Source organism: Pogona vitticeps, chromosome 5 (assembly GCF_051106095.1).
Source record: "Pogona vitticeps strain Pit_001003342236 chromosome 5, PviZW2.1, whole genome shotgun sequence".
Classification (NCBI taxonomy): domain Eukaryota; kingdom Metazoa; phylum Chordata; class Lepidosauria; order Squamata; family Agamidae; genus Pogona; species Pogona vitticeps.
Window position 1 is genome coordinate 50,706,580 of NC_135787.1, and position 21,447 is coordinate 50,728,026.

Here is a 21,447-nt window from a genome sequence, read left to right on the forward strand (position 1 = left end):
GGAAGAGCATTCATATAAGGCTACAGTGGACCCTCGACTTACGAAGGCCCCTAGTTACGGAAATTTCGATGTACAAAAAGCTCCAGCCACAAAATTTTAATTCCACTTGCGGCTGGACCTTTGACCTATGAAAAACAGGGGGAAAGGGTGGGAAATTCACAAGAGAGAAGAGGGCAGCAGGTGCAGCTTTCTAAGCCTCAAAAGCCGCTCCACCCGAAAGCCGCTCTGCGCCTGCTCTTGGGGCTTAAAAAGCTGCACCCACTGCCCTCTTTTCTCCTGTCCCCGGTGCCCTCTGGGGGCAGTGGGTGCAGCTTTCTAAGTCCCGAAAGCCAAAAGCTGGCAGCGGGTGCAGAGCGGCTTTCGGCTTCCCGGGCTTCCAAAGCTGCACCCGCTGTCCTCTGTCTCCGGTGCCCTATGCCTCCTGACCCCACAGGGACGGGAGGCAGAGGGCAGCAGGGACAGAAGGCAGAGGGCAGCGGGTGCAGCTTTAGAAGCCTGGGATTTTTTCCTTTGGTTCGAACGGATTAAATGGTTTTCAATGGATTCCTATGGGAAATGGACCCTCAACCTACAGAATTTTCGACCTGCGGCCACCATTCCAATACGGATTAATTCCGTAAGTCGAGGGTCCACTGTATATCTCTAGCAATTCTGACCGGGCAAACAGTGCTGTTGGAAGTTTATATAATGCTCATAATGAAAGGTATTACAAGATGTGAAAACTATTTCACATCTTCACATATTGCCCTGGCCACAGAAGTGCCTTAATACCTCATAGTAATGTCAGCCACCGCGTTTTCCACTATATGTAAAAACAGTATGACAAGAGATGCTTGAGACTTATAGTTACATGAAACAATTGGAAAGCCTCCCTCTTAAGCAGGCCTTGGAAGTAATTAGGAGTAACTATTGTAGCTGGATGCCTGCACTGAGCAGGGTGTTGGACTTGATGGCCCCTTCTAGTTCCATGATTCTTGTTATCTGTAAGTATACAGATAACTTCTAAGTGACATGTATGCAGTAGTTAACAATTTCAATTTGTAAGTTGCAATAAATAACACCTGTTACCTGGTATAAAAAACAGCACTTACTTTAAACCTTTATTTTTAATGGATACTTGAAGGCATTTTTAAAGGCATTTCGATACTATTTTTTCAGGTTTTATGTCTTTCCCTTTTCATCCCTAGGCAGTAAGGGAAATATTCTTTGGTACTGTTTTACCCGCTATATTTCCAAGATACTGGCAATCAGAATTGGCCATAAAGTCATTGCCCTATAATTTTCTGGTGTGCTAGTGATAAAAATGCAACAAATTAATAACAAATTACTTGCACAATTGGAACAATGACAAGAATAAAAGCAACTTGCTTACCAAGAAGTAATGAGTACAGCAATGAGTTCCTTTTAAAATGCAATGTTCCAACTTCTATTCTTCTGCTAGTTAATTCACAGTCTCACCAGTTTCAACTGGGCTTACTTCAACTGTGCGTAGCTTTGCAGTGTAGGTAGTTTAGACAGGATCTGGGTAGGATCAGTTTTAGGCTAATGATTTCATGTACATTGGCCAGAATTCTATTACTCTGGTGTAAGTGAAATCACATTAAGTTGTGGTGGCTATTTGCAGGTAATTAGCAAGGTGCCAGTTACTTGCCTGGTCACGTGCCAGTCATGCAATCTTGTTTGTGTTCCTAACCATGTTAATTAGCTGCAATTTGCTTTGCAATTTGCAAGATTCATATACTATACAACAAAATCTCAATAGAATTATGGCTGTTGTGTATGTGAAAGGTAAGTGTTTAAATATTTCAGACAGGCTCTGAAGTATTTTTACACTGCTCAGTGATTGTTGGTCCTCCTCTTAATGAGAAAATTCCTGAAACACAATTCCCATCATAAAACAATTTGCATTCATTTACAAAAAGGGCCCTTGAATTACAAGCACCTGCCTAGGAAACAGACTAATCCCAGGTGACCAGTATTCAGTGCTGTTCTCCTGACTTTAAAAATACTTCTCATAACCCTTTGCTCATTCTGTGGGCTGATTAGTATGCCACTTAGCTAGTAGGAATTAATTTTCTGGCCTCCTCCATCACAAGTGAAACATAAACCAATACTACTATAGTATAATGGTGATGGCATATTATTACCATCTCACAGCTCTTAACTAGAGATGGGGACGAATATAAAACCGATCGGCTTTTCTGATGAAAACAGCCAATTTGTTAAATATTTGTCGATCAATATTTATCAAATTTTAAGTCCTGATGAATACGGATCAATGAATATTTTCCCATTTTTATTTGTCCTTCATAATAAAAAAACTCCACCATTCTGCTGATTGGCGGGCTGATAGGCAGCCACCCACCTCCACAGCCTACCCCCACCCCTTCCTCTCCCTACCTTAGCCCCCAGCCCACCCCCACTAACACCCCCTTACTGTAACTGTTACCACCTCTGCCAAGGTCTCCATCAGGCCTCCGCAGCCATGGCCTGCAGAAAGGGAAACTGGCCACCTTTTAAAAAGATGGCAGCTGTGGCTTCATTTAGGGTAGGGAAGCCTAGACTGCCTTAAGGGAATCCAGGCTGCCCTTTGCAAAGAATAACGAAGAATATGTCTATAAGGGTAAAAGAAAATTGCCATAAGGTTGCATGGAGATTGTACTTTACTCCAGCAAGACTGAATATAATAAATAAAACTGTACCATCTCAACACTGGAGATGTAAAAAAGAAAAGGGACCTATATGCATTTGTGATGGACTTCTGAAATAAGAAAGAAAGAATGGGCACAGATTTTTAAAGAAATTAGAAAAATCATTGGATATAATATTCAAATATCACCAATTATTGCCCTATTAAATATAATTTAAAATGACCCTCTTAAAAAAGAACAGAAAGAATTAATTGTTATAATGGTCACAGCAGCAAGACTAATATTTGCAAAGAATTGGAAAAGTGACAAGCAAATTAATCTTGAAGATTGGTACAAAGAAATGCGAAGTTTAGCAATTAATGATAAGCTAACATTTGAAATGAAAGTAAGAAGGGGAATGACAAAATATAACAATGTTAAAGAGGTATGGAATTTATATTTGAAATACATCTTTTAGAAAGGGAAAGGTCATAAACCAGCAGAAGAATTAATGTATTTTTGGAGTGGAATGAGGTGAAAAGGGATTAAAATGGATTTCTGGTTACCTAGTCCTGAGGGTGAGGGTGGCACAGGTGGGGAAACACTGTATAGTTGCACTGTATTGTATGTATACACATGTTATGTTAGTGTTGTTATTATTAATTTTCTTTAACAATTTTTTTTAAAAAAAGGACTTACAATCTGTTTTATACAATGGCTATCCAGTGTCTTACAAGAAAGTTAGAAGCATTATCCATTTAATTTTCTCCTCACCTTTTCTCCCTGTAGAGGGCCATCTTTTGCCCACTGTATATGTCTTCTCAAGCAACTTGTATTCAGGGGCATACAGTACTGCACTTATACACTATGGCTCTATTTAGCTAGCACGCCTAATAATTATGATGTATCATTGCTAGGGACATTGTATTCTGTGAATGGAATCTGGGTGCTCTTAGAAAAAGCAAGCTTTTTAATGCATAAAAAGAAAAGAGAATAAAACCCCTCAACTACTTTATTTTTACAGGTAAACCCACAGCCAAAATCTCTTAACATGTGTCTACCCTCTCTCTTATGTAAAGGGTGAAAGATGTTTGGCAAATTTTGAGTTTGTTCAGTGTTTTATTATTGTATTGATTTTATGTTGTACCTCACACTGAAATCTAGTAGGTGACAAGTGTTTTAATAGTTAAATATTCAATTGCATTAAATTCTAAAGAGACCTTTGGGTAGTGTGGGTGGCATATAAATTAAATAAATAAATAAATAAATAAATAAATAAATATTATGGCAAGTGAAGATCCCCCTCATTTCATTTTATAAACCTCTATTATACTTCCATCATCTTCTAGGTGACATAAAAGAGGAGGCAGTAAACCCCTTGTCTGGAACCACTTAAATGACCAATAAAAGATATTCATGACAGAACAGCCCTCCATATTTTTTTAAAAGTCCCTATACATAAATATTTTAGAAAAGGAGCCTCATGGCACAGTGATTAAACTGCAGTACTTCAGCCAAAACTCTGCTCATGACCTGAATTTAATCCCATCTAGCCGGTTCAAGGTTCATTCAGCCATTCATTCAGCCATCCTTCCTTCCAAGGTCATTAATATAGGTACCCAGCCCGGGGGGGGGGGGCAAGGTGTAACCTGCATAAGTATATTGTAAATCACCCAGAGAGTGATTTACTTTTAAGAGATACAGGGTTCTGTACAGTGGTGCCTCACAAGACAATTTTAATTCGTTCTGCGAAAATCGTCATCTTGTGAAAAAATCGTCTTGCGAGGTTCCCTATGCATCAGTCTCAAAAAAAGTCTTGCGAAGCACAGTCATAGAAAAAAACATCTTGTGAGGCACCATAGTGATTGGAAAAAACCAATCGTCTTGCGGGTTTTTCGTCCCACAAGGCAACCGTCTAGCAAGGCACCACTGTATAAGATTCATGCTTTGCTTTTTGCTTGAGCATGTAAGTGAACCCCTATTTTAGAACCTTCATTTTCTCTATGCAGGATATTGATTGATTCACTGATTATATGGAAGATTCAATTATATCATTTCTCCTGCAAGAACTGTGACTATGTTTGTAGCAAAATTTAAAGCTGCCAAATTTTCAATCATCTTCTATTTTATCTGCCAAAGGCAATGACCAGGTTTGCAAAAATATTTAAATAGGATGAACTGGAAGTTGATCAATGCTGACATAGTTACATCCTACAATCAACTATAGGTTATAATGAGACAGAAATTTTGTAGAGTTCTCAGTCCTGCCTTAACTGAAGCAATTTTAATTTAAGCAAGAGGTATCAGCCCTACTAGAGCTACACGTTACGGGATTAATCGGTTTTCAATGCATTGTAGGTCAGTGGAGATTCAACCTACAGACTTTTCGACCTGCAGCCACCGTTCCAATACGGATTAATTCTGTAAGGAGAGGGTCCACTGTAATGCAGTGTGCCTTTCTGCCTGAATTAGTGTGATCAATTTTACACAGAATAAAGAGACACTTGGGTCTCTGTGCTTATTTAATGATTTCTAAAAGCCTTTAAGGGGCAAAATAATGTGTCCCATATTTCTGCATCCTATCCAGCATAATTAAGACAAATGTATCTTACTCAACCTGAGAATATACTCAGTAATAAAACTTGTCTTCTAAGGGCTGTCGAAGTTATGTATGCAGAGCAAGGCATTTGACTTGTACACCTATGAGAATACAGCTAATAATTTTGAGACCATTTTTAAAATAAACTATAGATTTCATCTTTTCAAGCACATCCTACAAATTACTTCAAATTCTCCAACAGACAATTGGAAACATCTGCTTCTTAAACTAAAAAGTAATTCATTCAATAAAGTTTAGCAAAAATCTTCTGAGTTTAAACAGGAAGAAGATAATACCAGTAAACCTATCTGTCTTTTCTTTCTTTGGTGTCAAATAATTTTCCTTTTAGGAGTTAAGCCTCAAGTTTTATGCCGGCTAGAGTGGTCCTGACCCGACCAGATAGGCGGGATATAAATTAAATAAATAAATAAAAAATAAATAAAATTATGCAGATGAACAGCTACAGAAGAAATTACCTCTACCCTTTAACTTTTTCTACCCACTGGGTTAATCACTAGTGGCTTTGTTACATGTCCTGTTCCCTACAGATGCTCACCTAGGCTGAATGACAGAGCAACAGTGGCACACAAGTTGTGAGACTTGGTTAACAATTTCACTTTCACACTGTCATTCTCTCAGCATTCAAAATAAGAGGGAAGACATTACTGTTTTGCCAAGCATTTTTCTTGATCTATCATTTTCTGACGGCTGTTATTTGTAGTATTGCTTGTCCTGTTTCTTTTAGCCCTGTTTAATCTCCCTTTTATGAATACAATTTTATGGTACACTGCCTTTTTAAATTGTTATACAATCAACTTGGGCCATTTATTATACAAAGCCGGGACAGAATGTTACATTTAATAAACAGAATGAAGTGTGGTGAATACTGATGACATGAGAAATTTTGTGAATGCCAGCATTCATTCCTATTTATTGGGCATAAACTGGTGAATACTGATGATCTTGTTTGGAAAATTCTCAATATTCAGAGTTTTTCCACAGAATCTGTCCAGAATTGTCAGAATTCATTGTGAACAGCAATGTCACTGACACAGACATGCACACAACCATACCATGAACAAGAAAGGAGAGATGCTTGCTAAGTTTTCAGCATTGATACAAGAGGCAGGAACAGAAAGAAAAACATAGCTAATGGTTTTAGCCTGGGTATATACAATTGAAGCTGGCTGAATACTAACTCAATGAGTAAAGATTTCTGGCTACAGAGCCAGAGACTGTGAGTTCAGTTTCCCAGAGTGTATCTCAGAAGAACCACCTGTCTGGCCTTGAGCAAGCCACAAAGTTCAGTGATGCTCCCAGAAGAAGGAATAAAGGTAAAGATTCCCCTTGACATTTGGTCCAGTTGTGTCTGACTCTAGAGGGCAGTGTTCATCCTTGTTTCCAAGCCATAGAGCCAGCGTCTGTCTGTAGACAGTTTCTGTGGTCATGTGTCCAACACGACTAGACACAGAACGCTGTTACCTTCCCACAGTGGTGGTACCTATTTATCTACTTGCATTTGCATGCTTTCAAACTGCTAGATCAGCAGGAGCTGGGACAAGCAATAGGAGTTCACTGCGTCGCGTGGATTCGATCTTACAACTGCTGGTCTTCCGACCTTAAAGCACAGAGGCTTCTGCAGTTTAACCCACAGCACCACCACATCCCTAGAAGAAGGAATAATATTACGCCAAAAAAAAAAAATCTAAAGCACCCTAAAATGAATGCAAAATAGCTGCAAAGTCTCTTAACACACTCTCTGGCCAGTTACCACAAGAACAAAGTCTGTGAATATATGTTAACAAAATGCCAAGAGATTAAAAAAATACATTTCTCCCTTGAATTGAATGGGTCTGAGAAGCAGTTTCGGCTATACACAGATTTCTTTTTTAATAAACAAACAAACAAACAAACAAACAAACACTGTGCCCCAGGCCACCCAGAACCCCATGAGTTTGACACCAAAGGTGATGAAGTGGTCTACTTGCTCCCAAACATAGTCTTTTTAATTCAGTCTCTAGATCCAGGTGGTCATAAAAATCTCTAATGCTCATTACAGATGGTGCTGCACAGAAAGGATTGTCAATGGAAGAGAGCCTGATATAGAGAACTATTCTGCATGTGTGTTTGTAAATGAACAACATACATGAATGACATGCATAGCTATTCCATGTTAAGTTTTAATACACAATTCTCCCTTCAACAACGGTGGGGGTAGGTGCACCAGACCCCTTTGTAGGTCAAAAGTCATGTATAATTCTGCAGCAGTCATGCTGGCATGCATATTCAGCAGTGTATCTGCATAAACCAATAAGAAGCTGTTGGGAGGTGGAGCCAGCTATACAGAAGGGGAGCTGAAGCAGAGTGTGGAGTAGATAGGGAGAAGTTAGAGAAGGGATAGATAGATGAGAGAGGTTTGAAGAGTTAAGCATAGAAGAGGTTAAAGGAAAATACTGAACACTTTGTGTAACTTTAAGAATGTGCTTAAGAACTATTCCTGAAACAACTTGTAACCAAGAAACCTGTTCTTATTTCAAAGTTAAGTATTGAATGGACCTCAGTCTTTCACAGGAAACGTAATTGGTAAATAGATCAACTGGTGGCAGCATAGTAAAGGACGTGGTGGGATACGTAACGTGAGCTCATTGTCTGGTGAAACAAGTAGGGGCCACGTGGTAAATGTCACAAATTCTTATGCTTTGCAGATATGTTGTTGAGGGCATAAGAATTATACATGGATTCTGATCTGCACAGAGGTCTGGCACACCTAAGAGGAGGCCCTCTTCTCAGTCCCACTGCCAGCACAAGCACAGCTGATGGGAACACGGGAGAGGACCTTCTCTGTGGCAGCTCCCAGGCAATGAAACACTTTCCCTCGGGAGATCAGGATGGCCCCTTCCCTTTTATCCTTCCAAAAAAAAAGCTAAAGACCCATCTCTTCAGGCGGGCTTTTAACAATTATAACTGAATCCCTGAACCCTGTTTTAGCAGATAATTTTCATCTTTTTTATGTCTTCATGTTTTAACCTTTTAACTGTATTTTAAATCATATATTGTTTAATTTATCTTTTAATATTTAACTTATTGTGTTTTTAAATTGTGTGAATTTCAATGTTGTGAGCCACTTTAGGTCCCTTGTTGGGAGAAATGCTACATATAAATAAAACTAATAAATAAAACTAATAAATAAATATATTAAAACTAGACATGGAATAGCTCTGTATGGTATAAACTGGAAGCCATAGTTATAAAGAACAGGACATTCTATAAAGGTAGCAGGAAGTACAGACAAAGCAACCACTGGAATTTGTCTTAAACCACACACTTCTAATAACTTTATTATATTCACATTTGCTCTATGTAAGTCCACCCTGAGGCAGAAAGAAAGTACTGTATAAAACATATACTGAATATCTCCCAAAACCTGACCTGTAGAGGATCTTTAGATGCAAGTCAGTCTCAAAGACTAAAGAAAATTTCACTGAAAAAAGAAATCTAAATTAATTCAGTTTTAAGATTCCTTTTTAAAATTATTTTTAAAAAACAAACCTATGGATAAAATGCATCCTTGACTGACACCTTTGCCTACAGGAAGCCATTCTGTCTCTCCATCTTCTGTCCTAATGGTTGCTTCTTGTCCACAATACAGGTTACACATCAGGACAATGAAGTCCCGAAGGACACCCATTTATTTCAGAACAACCCATAGTTTCTCTTGAACTACACTATCAAGGGATTTGCTGTAGTCTATAAAGCATAGATTGATCTTCTTCTGAAATTCTTTAGAACACTCCTTTCCAGCAGATATCTGCAACATGATATTGAATATACTGCTTCAGCTGCTTCCATTTCAAACTCCAGCTTGAACATCAGGCATTGCTCACTCCAAATAAGGTAAAAGCCTTTGTTACAATACCCTGAGTATGACTTGGCTTGCAAGGGAAATTGTAGCAATGCTCCTATAGTTGCTGCACTCCTTGGCATCTCTTTTCTTGGGAGAATCTGTCAAAATCCTAACAAAAATATGGAAAAACAAAAACAATGATGCAGATTGGCAACATTCAGTATACATTCCAGTTCCCAAGAAAGGAGATAATAAGGAGTGCAGTAACTATAGGATCATTGCTCTAATTTCTCTTGGAAGCAAAGTGATGCTCAAGATGTTGCAGCAAAGAGCTTATCCATTAGTCCATTAATATCCCTTTGGACATATTTGTTTGGTTCTATGTGATCAACAATTGATGTACAAGATCTAAATTAAAAATAGAGATACAGTGGTGCCTCGCTTAACAATTGCCTCGTTTAGCGATGTTTTTGCTTAACGATGGTTTTTTAAAAGAATTCTATGCATCGTTTAACTATGTTTCCTATGGGTGATTTTCGCTTAGCGATTTCGGGACCATGCTTCGCATAACCAATGGATTTTTAGGTCCTCTATTTCGCTTAACGATGTCCGTTTTTTCAATTTTAAAAGTGTATTAAAATGTTCAAAAACTGTTTTAAATGGTTGGAATCGTTAGTGCACCTTCTAAAACGTGTGCAAACGTAATTTGGCTTTTATCTGACTTTTCGTTAATTTTTTGTGAATTATTTTCTCCCCCATAGGAAACAATGGAGCCCAACATTTGACAGCTCCATTGTTTCCTATGGGGGAGGAAAAAATTCTCAAAAAATTCACGAAAAGTCAGCAACTGTTTTAAAAGCTCGGTTCGTTAGAGGACCTTCTAAATCGTGTGCAAACCTGATTTGGCTTTGATCTGAGTCTTCGTTAATTTATGGTGATTTTTTTTCTCCCCCATAGGGAACAATGGAGCTGTAAAATTTTGACAGCTGTCAAAAGTTAGTGGGGGAGAAAAAAATTCAGCAAAAATTAACGAAAAGTCAGATCAAAGCCAAATTAAGTTTGCATCCATTTTAGAAGGTGCAGAAACTATTCCAAGAATTTAAAACAGTTTTTGAATCTTTTAAGACCCACTTAAATTTGCAAAAATGGACATCGCAAAACCATTGAAATGCATTGAATAGGCTTCAATTCATTCCGATGGAGGAAACATTGTATCGCTTAACGATGTTTCCTATGGGCTTTTTTGCTTAAGGATGGCAATCCGTGCCTATTGGAACGGATTAATCGGTTTTCAATGCATCTCTATGGGAAAATGTGTTTCGCTTAGCGATGTTTTCCCATAGCGATGTTTTTTTGGAACCAATTAACATCGTTAAGCGAGGCACCACTGTAATCAAAATGAGAGAAGGGTATCATTATCTGTGGCTGTGCAGGCTGTCACTTTCCATTCCAAGCTAGATAAGAAGTTGGAAGAAAATAATATTAATCTTATATTGCTTCTAAGCGTTACATATGAACCAAATTTGTATTCCAACCCAGGTACAATAATTACAAATTTCAGTAATATTAACATTAGGAACACTCATTTAGAAAAACAGGATAATTAAACTGGCCTCAGATCTATAAGGCTATCCTATCTCATGAAATGAAACAGGCTTTTTCAGCACAGAGGTAAGATGCTGTTTTCTGCTTTTTAAAAACAGTTCTGGGTGTTTTTGCAGCATGGTTTCGAGCTGGAGCGGTTATGTTTCTGGGGGGAGTTTCCTTGCTTTTTGGATTCCCCCCCATTTCCGATGGGTCTTGGGGAGTATGTGTGCTTTTTAGTCCCCCCCCCTCAATTTCCGATCTTGCACAACCTACTTGTTTGCTTTTTGCTTTCTCTTGTTTGCATTTGCAATGGGTCTTGCACGTTTGATTGGTTTTGGGTTTGTTTTCTTTGCATTAGGTCTTCCACGCTTGATTGCTTTTTGCCTTCTCTTGTTTGCATTTGCAATGGGTCTTGCACAGTTGATTGCTTTTCTCCCCCTCCCCCTTTTCAGCTGGAAGGGATTAATCATGTTTCCGACCGGTCTTGCAGTGATTTCTTTCGGTGATTTTTTTCTTAGTCCGGAATGGATTAATTGCATTTCAATGCATTCCTATGGGAAATGGTGCTTTGACTTATGACCATTTCAAGTTACGACCATCTTCTGGAACGGATTATGGTCGTAAATCGAGGCACCACTGTATTATACAGCAACAGGTCAATGAAAGGTCATGAATCCTATGTTTGTTAATCTAGATACTGGGTAGTATTTCAGAAGCAGTGCAAGAAAACGTTCTACAACTTGTGCCTGATACATTCAAAATGCAAAAGCTCAGTGGGAAGTAATGATAGAAAATGAGCTCATGTTCAAATAAGTACCAAATGTTGACAAAAGTTGTGCACAGTTTGATTAGACAAGAACAAGTGTAACTAACTTGTACTTTCCATTTGGGCTTGGGTTCTTGTTAAAGAGAAAGTTGAGTAAAATCTGTTCTAATTAATTGGTTAGAAGTAACTAAGGAATCAATTGCTCAGAGCAAACTGATTTTATCACAAAGTTTACTACATTTCATATATATTGAAAATCAAGAGTTTGAGTTCAAAAGGATATTCTCATGGAGGTGGAAATCCAGCCTCCTATTTTGTTAACACAGTTCATTTCACAATGTGTCTGTGTGTCCACATATACATATATGTGTGTGCTTCAGTCCATAGTGATGCACAACAGCAACAAGAAAACAAAATACATATTCCATGACATGCCCCGTGCAGTAAAAAGTTGAACGAAATAAGCCAGCCAGAAGCACACAATATATAGCTTTTAGGGAATATACCTTTTACTGTACTTAAAAAAACACACAACAATTTTCCTGGGTTCATTTTTGGCCGTAAACTGTACCAAGGAAGAACAAAAATCAAACCTTCCCTTTTCAGCCATTCATTTAAAAAAATCTAAAAGAGAAGAACCTGTCTGTTACATACAGCACTGATGTTACCTGTCTGTCATGGGTTTGGAGGGAAAGTTCCATCCTATGGGGAGTGGAAGGCGGGACATCAGGAGGAGGGGCTGTACTGTATATATATGTGGAGCCTGTGTGGAGAAGTTTAGGAGAGCTGGAGGAGAAGCTGGGAAGAAGAAGCTGGTGTGGGAGTCTGTGTGTCAGACAGGGTACTACTGTGTGTCAGTCAGTACCAACCTGATAGGTTCAGGTGTCTGTATGGGTAGCCAGAACTGATAGGTTCAGGGTCTGTGCTTTATGTAAAGGTGTTCTGTGTGAACCAAACTGGTGTATGTATGATTGAGACCAAGCCACGTTACTGTATCTTATTCACTTGATCATTTTATTTTCCCTGTGTGTTATTTAAATAAACCTTATTCCTTTGTTTGTTAAAAATCCATTCCTAGTCTGTGTGACTCCTTACAGGGAATGGTTGGTGGCAGCTTAGTGAAAGGGTGTGTAAGTATAAGTAAGTATGGTATTGTATGTTATTGTATAACTATTTTTGTATGTTTTGGATCCAGGTTGTTTTTTGGAGAAAAGCACTTTAGCTTTCCCCCTACAAAACAACTTATAAAGAGGGGAGGTGTTACATACAGCACTGATGTTACCTGTCTGTCATGGGTTGGAGGGAAAGTTCCATCCTATGGGTAGTGGAAGGCGGGACATCAGGAGGAGGGGCTGTACTGTATATATATGTGGAGCGTGTGTGGAGAAGTTTAGGAGACCTGAAGGAGAAGCTGGGAAGAAGAAGCTGGTGTGGGAGTCTGTGTGTCAGACAGGGTACTACTGTGTGTCAGTCAGTACCAACCTGATAGGTTCAGGTGTCTGTATGGGTAGCCAGAACTGATAGGTTCAGGGTCTGTGCTTTATTTAAAGGTGTTCTGTGTGAACCAAACTGGTGTATGTATGATTGAGACTAAGCCACGTTACTGTATCCTATTCACTTGATCATTTTATTTTCCCTGTGTGTTATTTAAATAAACACACAACAATTTTCCTGGGTTCATTTTTGGCCATAAACTGTACCAAGGAAGAACAAAAATCAAACCTTCCCTTTTCAGCCATTCATTTAAAAAAATCTAAAAGAGAAGAACCTGTCAAGCAAGGAACTACTCTGAGAAGAAAATGGTTTGCCAAAACAAAACAAAACAAAAGCCAGCCAACTCTCAAGGCTACCAAACAACCAAATCTTCATGCTCTGTAAAGCTAAATAAAAATGATGCAATTAAATCATGTTGAGTTCAATTTCATTTATATAACACTTTTCCATATATACTGTAATGTTTAAGCAATTTACATCAAAACTGACAAAAATAACAGCAATACTACAAAACAACAAAACTAAGCAATCCAGGAAATCTTAATTTGCAAATGCAACAAATGTCTCATATAAACAAAAGATATCAGAAAACTTTCATAAACTGAGAATATGACCAAAGATCTGCACTGGAAACCAGATCACATATTAAGGTAATGTGTCACAACACACTGGCAGTCTTTTTTTGTTAGTGGCGTCACTTCTTCCAGATAGAGAATAAGTCAGTATCTCACACAGTAGATCCTTAGGTCATGTTTTTTATAAAACCTTTCCCAAGAAAAGTATGTTTTTCCAGATGAAATTATCTCTAAGGATCTAATTTCTGTTTGCAATCTAATTTGCAAGTTCTTGGCTATAGCCAAATCTACAGTTCAGCGGGTTTGTTACATTGCTTGACCTGGTCTGCAATGTTAGAAACATGTCCTGTTTCTACTTCAAATAATAAATGAAGTTCAAATGTTACTAATTACTCAGGACATAACATGTAATTTCCCAAATGCACATCAATGGCATAAGCCAATAAACTATGGTAATTATTAGTGACAAGAGGAGAGAAAACGATCTTCCCTCCTTATGTGAGGCCCACTTTTGCAACTGCCATGGGAAAAGAAGAAAACAACAGATTTCATCCTTTGGATGTATTCCTGAGTGTTTCACCACCTAATGCTGGAGCTAGGATTCCATCCCAAAAGCCAGTCAGCAATACTACAGTACAGTACAGTGGTGCCTCGCTAGACGATTACCTCGCAAAACGGTTAATTCACAATATGATGGGTTTTTGCGATCGCTATAGCGCTTCGCAAAACGGTTTTCCCTTTGGGCGATTTTCGCTAGATGATGTTTCGGTCTGTGCTTTGCAAGACTTTTTTGGGGGGGACCATTTTTCGCAAGATGACGATTTTGACAGCTGAGTCCGCGTTTCGCAAAAAATTTTTTAGGGATGGTTTTTCGCAAGACAGCGATTTTGACAGCTGGGTCCATGCTTCACAAAACGGTTTCTCTATGGGCGATTTTCGCAAGACAACTATTTTTTCCCCATTGGAATGCTTTAAATGGATTTCAATGCATTCCAATGGGGAACCACATTTCGCAAGACAATGTTTTTACAAGACAGTGATTTTCGCGGAACGAATTAACATCGTCTTGCGAGGCACCACTGTACTTGGTTTCTGCGGCTGGGGCTTGAGGACAGGTTTAAGAGGGAAACTTCCTAGGCCACATACAGGTTTGGTCTGCAGCTTCAACACTATTACCACATACCCAGTTTGCAAGATGGACCTATATTATCAATCTGTTGAGCACATCAACATTCCAACTTCTCCCTTCACATCAGCATGCAAACAGAGATGATGTTATCTGCCTGCTATCATGTTGCCCAGTGACTGAACTCTGCCCTATACCAGATCAAACCTTTTAACTTGTAGCCTATAAGAGCTGTAGCCATTTGCAACCCACATCAGCGTGCACATGGATTATTGTTGCAGTGCTTTGCCACACTTCATGCTGGAGACACAAGTGACATAAATTCTGTTCCTGTTACCACAGGAAGCTGCATTTCCGATGGGCTTTTTAGCAGACAAGATACAAAAGCTATACCAAGTGCTTCAATGCATCAAAGGAGGTGAACCTAGTCCTACTGTGTGAAGGTATTAAATTTTGTATTATATAAGTATACTAATGAGGATAAAGAGTTGCTTTACCTCCCAGGATAATTATATATAATCTAATTTCCTGGAAATAGGTTACTGAAAACCAATTATACTAGCTTTTCCTTTTTAAGAGTATCTTGCTCCCCAAACACCACGCAAAATACATTTACACATTAGCTCGCTTGCTGGGGAAAAAGAATAATGTCCCCCTCATGTTACTTGCTGTGATGAGCATGCCAGCATTAAAAATAGCTTTCTGAAATTAGCACCAGGCTTATGTGTTATATAGTGTTATATCTCCACTGCTAATTAATACCGCAGAATTGTTCTTCTATTTCAACATTTTGCTCGCTTATAATCAAAGCAGAACTGAAATCTAATCAGCATTTTATCTTGAAAAGCCTATTATTATACTACCTTTACACGGCTGAGCCTTCATGTGATCTGTATCAATTTATATGTTTGTTCTAGAACCTGAACTGATCAAATGTTATACTCCAAGATTTAGACTGGAGATGGAGAGATGGATGCTAAACTGATTCAACATTATTCATAGTAGTATTTTTCAAAATGTCTGCCATCAGAAAACCCTTGCCGTAAACATGCCTCTTCAAAAGATTCTCATAAGCAGACCAAGGTAGACACTCAACATAAACAAAGGAGGTAGTCAATGACTTTTCTGTAATCCTGTATGAACTGGCTATGTACAATGCGACACAACAAATATTTGTCTCCCCATAGCTACATATTATACCAGCAGCGGATGACAAACTTCTTTCACAGGATTGGCCACTATTCATCATCTCATTACTGTTCATCTCTTTGAGGAACCCTAATTAGCTTATAAGAAATTCAATTTTTTTTTCTGAATACAGTTTGAAAACCAAGACAAAGGAGAAAAACATAACATTAACAAGATGAGCTCTCTTGGCTTTAAAATGAATGAAATTCTGTCTTTATTAATAGAATTGGGACATCACACAAACTTATCCCCAAATGAAGTTGGTGGTAGAATGATCAGTCATTTCATTCTAAAAGGAAAACTTCAGGGGTGAAAAACTTTAACACACTCCAAATATCCTTTCCCTGTCTTTTTGTTCCTTCTATTACAATTGCCTGTCAGAGAATACTCTGGCTTCTCTTACAGATCATATAAATCTTTTGATTTTTACAATTACCTGTCAATGACAGTATCTTCAATAGGCCTTGGACAAACCTTTCTCACAGCAATCTTTGTACCTTGTCCAACAATGACAAGATAAAGTACACTTGGCCCTGACTTGCCTATGTGTGCAACAGAATCAATGGCAAAGGTGCATGTCAAGGCGGGGAAAGGAAATTGAACTTACTCATATAATTCAGAGAATAAAGGATGTCTTAACCAGTACAATTGCAAAGCCATAACATTTAGTGTTTTTGCTCACCCGATCCTGTCTTTCAGGTACTGTTCAAATTGTAAAAAGCAATGTGATTACAGCAAAATATTGCCTGCACAGATCACTCTTCCATTAGTGCACTAAATATTGCAAAGGTATATGAAGGCATTCACTCATGTTTTCCAATGCAGTGCCCCACCATTATTCTGTTCCCTCTGCTGCTTCCCTTGGTCTCTCCCACACACATGTACACAAACAGAAAGAAGGTGGGGGGGGGGAGAGAGAGAGTAAGAGAGTGTGTGTGAGAGAGAGACCACAAAAGCTCACATTAAAATACAGTGGTGCCTCGACTTAACGACCATAATCTGTTCCAGAAGATGGGCATAACTCGAAATGGTCATAAGTCGAAGCACCATTTCCCATAGGAATGCATTGGAAAAATATCACCAAAAAATAATCACCAAACAACAACAACAACAACAACAACAACAACAACAACACTTCAAGCCCCATTGGAATGCCATGGGGTTGGGGGGGAATCAAACCCCACACACAGACACAGCCAGCCCCACCAGAACGCCATGGGGTGGGAAAAAAATCAAAACAAACACCACCACCCCACAGCCAGCTCCATCAGAATGCAATGGGGCTGGGAAGGGGGGACACACAGCCAGCCCCATCGGAATCCAATGGGGCTGGGAGGGGAGGAAACACACACACAGCCAGCCCTGTCGGAACACCATGGGGCTGGGGGAGAAAAAAACCAAAAAACCAAAAAAAAAATCACAGCACAGGAACATAGCCCCCCAAAACCCAAACCCACCCTGCAAAACCCTGTAAATGTACTCATCCAGAAGCAGAAAGCAGCATGATCCCCACAGATATTAGTAATTTTTGCATAGGACACCACCACCATCAGATTACATGTCATATTTCATCCATAAGAGAAAAGTAACAATGTACTTTTGGTCACTGAGGATGAGGATCTGGGCCACGAATCCAGGTTTCTGCACCATGGCATGATGCATGTGTTGTTAGAACAGAGAGATAGAGAAATTAAAAGGGGAAAAAGTGGAAAGGCATAGAAAATAAGCAAAACCAGGGAAGAAAGGCCATTCTCAAAATGTTTTTACACAAAAACAAGCTAACTTGCAACATGCAAAACTTTGAAACCTTATGGGAAGAAAAGGACAAATGTTCTTTACCTCTAAAGCGAGTTCTACTTCTATTCCTGAAGTCAATGTCACATTCATTTCTGCTCTGAGAAACATGCTTTTCTCCTTCCTAAGCTTGCACAGGGATGGGTGCATGTATACATAGTGCAAACTACATGACTACTTAGCAGTACAGTGGTGCCTCACTTAACAATTACCTCATTAAATGATGAATCCGCTTTATGATGAGGCTTTTGCAATCGCAATAGTGATTGCAAAACGATCTTTAGATAGGGAAAATTCACTTGACAATGATTGGTTCCCTGCTTTGGGAACCAATTTTTCACTAGACAATTATTCTAAAACAGCTGATTGGCGGCTCTAGAATGGCCGCCCACTGTGCAAAATGGCTCCCAGCTGTGCTTTAGGACGGATTCCTCGCTTTACAGGCACCAGAAAATGGCCGCCCTATGGAGGATCTTCGCAAAACGAGCAGGTATTTAGCCCAGTGGAACGCATTGAACAGTTTTCAATGCATTTTAATGGTTTTTTAAATTCGCTTGATGACGATTTCGCTTAACAGCGATTTCAACGGAATGGATTATTGTCGTCAAGCGAGGCACCACTGTATGTCCCACTGTGTTCAATGGAAGTCAGTTTCATATAAGCCTGTATAAGATTGCAGGTTTCAAAAGATGAATGAACAAAATATAATAAAAGGCAGTTCTACATCTGTCTGGATTATAAGTATGGTCTTGCAACAATTATTTTTATTTAGACATGAAATAAGCAGAAAATGAGATATTGTCTTATGAAGCTGCTGTTACCAAAGCAGCATATGTGAACAGCAGGAGATTCAGAAAGATGCACAATTGCATTGTAATGAGCTAATTATTTTGTGGCCTTTGCTTTCCATTATTAATGCTGGAATGTCTGCTCTCATTCTTCTGCAAACATCTTGCCTTACTTGTATTTTGGTTTTAGGACTAGGACTAAATTTTTTAAGAAACATGTTACTGAAAAATCACACTTGGCAAATCCAGCTGTACTTCACTGGCAGAGAAGGTTGGGAGATTCACATACCAACCTTTTTCTAGGGGGAAAAATCATGTGCCTAGGAACATACACTAATTAAAAGGCCTCACCTTTTGGATTTCTGCCTGTCATACACGAGAAATTTAAGACAACCTTACTGAAGCTAAGAGTAGCTGAAGTGTCATTTTGAATTCATAAAAACAGACAAGGTCCTACTAGACAAAAGAGGATGAATATAAATAATGTACCATATTTTTTGCTCCATAAGACGGACCTGACCTTAAGACGCACCTAATTTTTAGAGGAGGAACACAGGGAAAATATATTCTGAACCAAATAGTGTAATAAAGTATTTAATAAACTATAACAGAATAACATTTGAACCATGTAAAGTGAACAGCAGTCAACAGTGGCATTAATATAGACCATTATCAGCCAGCGATGACCTATACCACTCTACCTATATTTTACATTTCCTTTCATCCACCTCCTCCCCATGCTTATAGAAATGTCTCAATGAGATTGTTGTGCAACTCTGCCCAGCTACAGCTCTATATTAAGTTAGAAATGGTTTGTCTGATTTGGCACTGCATTGAGAGGTCCCTTTTATTTGTGTGGAGGATAAATAGTGGAATTAAACTATTTAACAGCTGGTTTTCCTTATTTACTTTAGGTTATGCAAAAGAACAGCAACACAAAGCTTAACCTGATCCCATTCACCAGCAGTAGCACATGCTCAGCATAAGACCAAATCTCCATTTTCTGACATAATTGAACGTTTATAGCTCCAAGGCACAACAGGTTAGGCCACACAAAGCCATAAACAATGTTCTTGATGAGCCAAAAAAAAAACAAAACTGAATACAAACTATAGTAGCTGAAATCAGGAAGCAGGTACTGTAATCCAGTTAGAAGTCATGAGGCACAGTTAGTTTCCTTGCTGCAACACCCTTTGGAAATACATTCTCTATTAGATGCCCAGAACTAGTTGAAAAGTTTGCAAGTTGAATCCAAATTTCCCATAGAAATGCACTGAGAATTAATTAATGCATTTTTATGGGGGGGGAGGTCAGAAACTTTAAAAAACTTAAAAGAAAGTCACTTACCAGGTATTGTAGACTGAGCCTTGCTCTTCACAGTGCCTTGGTAGACCCCAGAACAGCCAAAAAGAGCCCCAAACAGCTAAATGCCAGCAGGCAGCCAGCACACGGCAGCCATTTTGTGCTCTTCTCTGCTCCTGCTCCTTTCCCCTCCCCTCTCCCCACCTAACAGCTGATCGGCACTGGTCTGAACACTTCCTAGGCAGCTTTTAAAGCAAGTGTGCACGTTTCTACACAAGCAGGTTTCAACCCAAACGGAGCACCTTTTCACCCAAGCACTAACCCCAAACAAACAGCTTTTAAACTAAATTTTACATTTTAAATCAACAATACCAGGCAGTCCCAGATCTCTCTCCCAGCTCTCTAACTGCTTGGACTAACAAGGAAGCAGACAAGCAGCCTCTTCACTAACTGAAAGTTTGAATTTCCCCGCTTTCCCTGCCTTCCCCGCATATTAGGTATGCTAATATCTGCGCACTGGAGGTTTGTGGGAGGAACATCCAGCCCCTGATGGGGGTCCTGTGGGGCACCCCAAAACACTGAGTAGCTCTCTTGGCCTCTTTTGGGACTGGGGCTGTGCAGCCCTGTACTGAGTGGGAGGTGCAGCCGGGTGGGTCACCATGCCTTTGGGGGACAGGGCACAGAAAGGGGCAGGAGGCTCAGAGGCCATTCCAACTCATACCTGGCAGGGGAGATACCATGATCATCAAAGTGGTTTTCCCAGAGTGAGGCTCATCTATTGCACTTTGGATGTGCTGACCCCTGCGATTTCCCCAAATATGGGAAAATCAACTGCCTAAGTGGGGGACTGTGTATGTGATTCCCCTGATTTTCTAGAATTACTCTTTCCCCTTTTGTCCTTGGCTGTTTTCACTGCCTGCTGCCATAGGCCTGTTAGCCTTGCTGGTTTTCCAGGTGGGCTCCAGGAAGCAGATCCTAGAAAGCCAGCAGTGCAGAATGGTGAGGTTCAAACAACAAGCAGTCTCTGGTGCTAGTTCAGAGGCCTCCCAGCATGGCAGTGGGGGGCTTCTGGGTCGTGGTGGTTGAGCCCCTTTTTTTACTGTATTCATTCCATAAGACGCACATACTTTCTCCCCCACTATTTGGGGGGGAGTGCGTCTTATGGAGAAAAAATCTCATGTTTGAGATGCTTCTAACAAATTTAGTGAATGCTTACTTTGATTTTTTCACACAAATCAATCAAGGAAATCATTTCTACTTTTTAAGAACCTATTTAAGTGTGGACAAAACCTGTGGACTACAGAGGATTCTGTTCAAGTATTCCAACACTTCCAAAGAATGTGCTCTCTTGGAAAGGGAGGATTAAGAGAGAAGATGATTCACTTTCCTGTTCTCACATGAAGCTCAACTACTCTCAGGAACTCCTAAAGGACTGGCTGAGATTACTTTGGTTCCACATATGTGAAAGTGCAAAGGAGCAAAGCCTGATTCCTCGATGAAGCACTAGATTTAAAAAAAATCTGAGAGCAGACGCCTGGTGCTTTAGCCATGCTTACTGACATTAACTGGTCCACAAATCTGCATCTCATCCCAAAATGGTCCTTTGCTCCATAGCTTATTTCATTCTAGACTTTTTTTTCCAAAATATGTAGATAGGTGTAAGGTTGGGTGGGTAGTAGACTTTTGGACTGACTGACTAAACATTATTTCCTCTTCTCTACAAGGCCAATAAGAACATTCTGTCTACAGCTTGT

At 39.4% G+C, this 21,447-nt stretch overlaps 1 protein-coding gene and 1 pseudogene across 3 annotated transcripts in view; one reads left to right on the plus strand and one right to left on the minus strand.

Moving 5' to 3' along the window:
* MARCHF1 (membrane associated ring-CH-type finger 1) overlaps positions 1 to 21,447 on the minus strand; it is a 196,902-nt gene that overhangs the window by 146,100 nt on the left and 29,355 nt on the right. The window lies entirely within an intron of this gene.
* On the plus strand, positions 20,407 to 20,560 carry LOC140707826 (U1 spliceosomal RNA; annotated as a pseudogene).